Genomic DNA, 6,456 nt, shown 5'->3' with positions numbered 1-6,456 from the left:
TACTTCTTTTCTCAGTTGTTTTCAACTTTTCTTCTTTCCGTTTAATCGTTTACTCACGTGATAGATTGATTAATCATCGTGTGTAAGTCTTTTCCCGGTCGTTGTTTTTAACTTTTCTTGTTGTCGCTTTATCGTTTACGAGTCTTCGCGTTTACGTCTTTTCCCGGTTGCTTTTTTTCTAACTTTTCTTCTTTCCGGTTTATCGTTTACTGATATGACAGGTTTAATAAGTCTCCGTGTGTACGTCTTTTCTCAGTTGTTGTTTTTAACTTAATTCGTTTACTTTATAATTTATTAATAAGATATGTACCAGAAAAAATCTGCGCGTGTTCTGATGTGGTGTTTACGGAAACTGTGCATCATTTTAAATAGGCAATTGTTTTAAAATATAATTGTATTAATTTTATTCAAAAATTAAACAACTCAGTTATTAAAACAGTTAGTTTTAATTGAAATGTCATAAAATCAAGATAAGAAGCGAGAAAAAAATTTGCATTTTCTCGTTAAAAATCCTGGTGTATCAAACAAAACAATTTCTAAAGAGCTGCAGATTGCTTTGAGAACAGTGCAGAGCGTTGTGAAACGATTTAAAGATACTGGTACAATCAAAAGAAAATCAGGAAGTGGAAGAAAAAAATTTTTTGTTCGACGAGATCTTGGTAATAAAGTGAAAGATGCCTTAGACAGAAAACTGTAGAATTTTGTTCAAGCTTTAGCGAATAAATTTAAGACAAGTGCTTCCACTATACAAAGAGTAAAAAGAAATTGTGGCTATAAATATTTTAAAAAAAGAAAAAAGTTTCTCGTGGTGAAGAAAAGCAAGAAAATGTCGCAATTCGATGTTCAAAACTGCTCTATAAAAAATGATGTGCTAAAAAATCTTGTTTCATTATTGACGATGAAACTTATTGTGCTGCATATTTCTGATCTCTTCCAGAATACCAAATTTATTCAGCAATTAAACCAAATTGTCCCGAACTACGTTCTATCGAAAGATATTGGGCTCTTGTCAAAAGAAAACTAAGATTCAATGTAAAAGAAGCCAAAAACTTTAAAGACGTCAAAAATAAATGGATTAGAGCTACCAAGTAAGTCCAGGCGAAGACTGTGCAAAAGCTGATGTCGAGTGTAAAACGCAAAGTGCGTGCGTTCTCACGTACAAAACTTCACAAACTTTTTTAAATGAAATTTAATAATATTGATATATGTACTTTAAAAATATATATAACATTCAATACCGAAGTACAATAAGTTAAATAAATGTCCGTGCAGATTTTTTCTGGTACATGTTTTATGAAGAGTGGGCGAGTCAGCTTGTGTGCGTCTTTTCCGATCGTTGTTTTTAGTCTCTACTAGATAAAAATATCCGTTTAATCTTGTTCAATTGTTGTTGTTTAGGCCTGCAAGGTTTTTTTGTACGCAACCACATGATTTTTTCATTTTTTTGGAAATCATTATTTTGAGAGTATTCCCTCTCAGACTAAACAAGATTAAACTAGGACTAAACTCGCGTTCTGCTTCTGTTTACTCCTTCCTTCTACCCGTTTTACATCACGTTTGCATAAAAAAAATTGAATAATATCATAATATAAAAATAACAAAGTTAAACTAAATTTTTTTGGTTATCCAAGGAAAGAAAAAACGAACTGTTTAACAAAAACGTTTGATGACAATCAACCATGCGCTTTATAAGAGAAACTAGTTATCATAAAATACACATGGAATTTAGCCAAATGTATTATTTTAAGTGAAATCAAAATCCTTACCATAAATAATATATGAAAAAAGTTATTTATTTATTTATAAATCTATAATTACATGCCTATATATCATCATCGTGTTTACGGTCATGCTTTTAACCCCTTCTCACGGTCGTTTTGCAACAGACATTTATTGTGGGCATGCAAATTGCGGGTAAACTCAAATCCGCTAATAAGGATGTTTTTACACCAATCTCAAATTCCGAGCATTAAGTGGCTCTTGAAATATTTGATATATACGATAAAAATATTTTAAAACTGAACAATCAACATTCTTATTGTTAACTTACATCTTATTAATTGTTAACTTTCATCTTATTTAGCATTAAAAAAAACGAAGATATGCCACGCCTGAAGCTATAACCCATCTGTGAAGTTACCAACATTGTCCCTGCGGATTTTACCACTATTCTTATTCTTAAATTAAGGTAAGAAAGATCAAGTTTTTTAACTTATCGTTATATCACTGAAAAGAATATAAGCTAGGTTATAAAAATTTATCATAGTATTTTTACAGCCATTTTTTTAATCGAAAACATGAAGCTACAAAGTTAAGTTGTATTTCGCCAATTTTTACAGTTAGACAATAATGGCTGAATTATCGTTAAATTATCGACAGCATCGTTAGTAACTTTATACATACATACATGCATACATACATACATACATACATACATACACACATACATACATACATACATACATACATACATACATACATACATACATACATACATACATACATACATACATACATACATACATACATACATACATACATACATACATACATACATACATACATACATACATACATACATACATACATACATACATACATACATACATACATACATACATACATACATACATACATACATACATACATACATACATACATACATACATACATACATACATACATACATACATACATACATACATACATACATACATACATACATACATACATACATACATACATACATACATACATACATACATACATACATACATACATACATACATACATACATACATACATACATACATACATACATACATACATACATACATACATACATACATACATACATACATACATACATACATACATACATACATACATACATACATACATACATACATACATACATACATACATACATACATACATACATACATACATACATACATACATACATACATACATACATACATACATACATACATACATACATACATACATACATACATACATACATACATACATACATACATACATACATACATACATATAAAACTCCAGATGCCAGTTCATGTAATATAGGAAATTGGCCATAACCAGTTTTATACGGCAAAGTCAAAAATTTACGAACAAAATCTGTTGTTGACACAATCTTCTCAATATTTTTAATTTTTACCATGACAGGGACAAAAGCAATTCTAATACTTTTCAAACTCATCTTCCATTATCAGTTTTAAAATCGAATTCTTCTTGAAAACGAGTAACAATATTGTGCGTAATGTGATACGAAACAATAAGATCTGTATTTTTTGATCAGAGAACTTATAACAATTATTTTTGTAAACTTTTCGTAGTGTTTCAGTTTTTTTTGATAAATGCAATTTGATTGGTGCAAAAGTTTCAATGCTATCTACTAATATGTGTTTGGTCTTTTTATTGAAATTATCAGAATTTAAGTTTTATTAAGCTGAATCTCGTAAATAATTATTAATCATTCTTCTATGTTGAATAAAGTTACAGCAATTTTTATTTTACTTCTTTCTTAAGAATGTAGTTTTTGTCAGCTTACCTAAATTGATCAGCTTATTTGGAACGCATTTTTAGAAAGCTCTTAAAAGTATTGCATTATTTTCTTTCAGTTCCCTTGAGCATGACAAATTTTGCAATAATGCGCATACATTTTTAGGGGTTAAATTTAAAGTTGGAACAGCAAACTGATTGTATTGTACCGCAGTTATAATCAGTTTATAGATTTGCTTTAAAACAGCGAATATATTAATAAAGTCACTGGCCACACTCAGTGACCTTTTGTAAATACCTATCATGGTTAGATTTAACTGATCTGTAGGGATGTCACTTTTACTTATTTTGATGTAAAAAAAAAATTACTTTAAAAAAAAAATTACTTTACATAAATTAAATTATGAAATATATTTACATTTTAAAGTAATTCATTTTTTAAAAAACAACATTATATTACGTGTAAAATGACTTACATAAAGTTAATTTTAAAAATGCCTAACTTATTAAAAACTTATTAAAAATACGTTATTTTTTTATTACAAATAAAAGTAGTTTACATAAGAGTTACTTTTTGTAAATTACTTTTAAAAGTAAGCCGTGTGAAAGTAATTTACTTTAAAAAGTAATTTAGATTTATACTTATACAAATAGTTTGTATCGAAATGTAATTTACTTTTTACTTCTAAAATTAAATTATTTTTGAAAGTGATCTTACGTAAATATAAGATTTTAAAAAAGTCATATTTACTTTAAAAAGTAATAGAATACAGCATCGTAATATGAAATTACTTTTATGCGTAAAAGTAACAAAAATTAATATAGGCAACTTACACAAAAACTATTTGAAAAAAAAAACTAGTTACCATTACAAGTAAATGTAAATTTTTATCATTGAAATACTATACTTTACTTAGTCAGTAAATAAAAAGTTATTTTATTTACTTTTATCAAGTAACAAAGTCATTTTATGTTGTTTTAACATACTGATTGGTAAGAAAAACAGCGCATTAAGGAGAATTGCCTGCTTCTGGGTACTTCTGGGTTATAATGTTAGGAATTATTCTGCATGTATGCGGACCGTTTTTGTGGAGGGGTTTTTTAAATTGGGGGTAAGTTTAATAAACATGGTGGGTTGCTGCCTATTCATGCCAATCCTTGACTACGTCACTTTTCCGATGGAGCGCACTTTTTCGAAAACTTCCTTTATATTGCGCTTTTTCTTCTTCTTCTTCTTCTTCTTATTATTATTATTATTATTATTATTTACTTATTATTATTATTATTATTATTATTATTATTATTATTATTATTATTATTATTATTATTATTATTATTTTTATTATTATTATTATTATTATTATTATTATTATTTTTATTATTATTATTATTATTATTATTATTATTATTATTATTATTATTATTATTATTATTATTATTATTATTATTATTATTATTATTTTTATTATTATTATTATTATTATTATTATTATTATTATTATTATTATTATTATTATTATTATTATTATTATTATTATTATTATTATTATTATTATTATTATTATTATTATTATTATTATTATTATTATTATTATTATTATTATTATTATTATTATTATTATTATTATTATTATTATTATTATTATTATTATTATTATTATTATTATTATTATTATTATTATTATTATTATTATTATTATTATTATTATTATTATTATTATTATTATTATTATTATTATTATTATTATTATTATTATTATTATTATTATTATTATTATTATTATTATTATTATTATTATTATCAGTTATCTTTATTGCTTACTTATTACTTTAATTAATATAATAAAAAATACTTACTGCTGGTTTTTCTTCTCTTACTTATTTTCCTTAATAAATATTCCCAATTGTTTCTCATCAATATATATTCTCTTAATAATAACTCATACAAATAATAATAAATTCATACAGATAATAACACATATTTAAAGTAACTCAAATATCTTTTCTTACCAACTTTTTTCATAAGGTTCTCTCTAAAACTTCCATAAATTCCTTTCATAAATTTCTCTTTAAATCTTCAAAACTCTTTCTCATAAAATTCTCTTTAAAATCTCTTAAACTTCTTTTCTCATAAAAAACTCTCTCGTAAACTACTTTTGTTTTTACTATTAATGCTACCGTATTTATTGTTGTTACCTTTAAAATTTTTAATTTTAATACTATATTGATCATCAGTGTTCTTTTTAAAAAACCCACTTTTTTTAGTGCGGAAGCCCAATCAACTAAATCCTAATGGAGGCTCAAAGTATGAGAAAAAGAAAGAAAAGTTTAAAGAAAGTGCTAAAAAACCCAAAGAAACTTTCAAAAAACTTGGTGATGAGGACCTTGTTGGTAAAAATCCTACTTATTTTATTATTCACTTTGTTGCATATATTTATATGTATTTATTTATATGTACGCAACAAATAATTATACATATATGTATTTATATGTAATGTAAACAAATAGTGTTATCTAAAGCAATAGTTCTTAAACAGTGTTACAGCTGAAAAAGAGTAATTGAATTGAAAAAGAAACAGGGAATAAGTAATTATAATAAATAATAAATTTTAGAGTAGTTTTTTTGATGATAATAATTTGCCAAAGTGATTTTTATGTCAGCCAATCATAGATTCGTGATTTACAACCATGAAAACCAAACGATTAAATTTAAAATGGTCTAACTCCTTAAAACTGCTTTTTGTTTAAATTTGTGTCGAATTGTTTAAACTAGCTGAAGAAACACGAAAATATTTTTCTAAAAGGTCTATGATTAATCTTTAACAATACGTAAGCGTTTATCTAAGTGTTATTATTTGCGAAACCTTTTTTTTTTTTTTAAGGAGTGATACTCATTTAAAAAACTTTCATGAATTCTTTTAATGCAGA

This window comes from Hydra viridissima, unplaced genomic scaffold, assembly GCF_058129835.1.
Source record: "Hydra viridissima isolate aposymbiotic clone 2 unplaced genomic scaffold, HvirCarnegie_v1 scaffold_1, whole genome shotgun sequence".
NCBI lineage: Eukaryota > Metazoa > Cnidaria > Hydrozoa > Anthoathecata > Hydridae > Hydra > Hydra viridissima.
The sequence above is the reverse complement of the archived record's forward strand: the minus strand, read 5'-3'. Positions refer to the sequence as shown.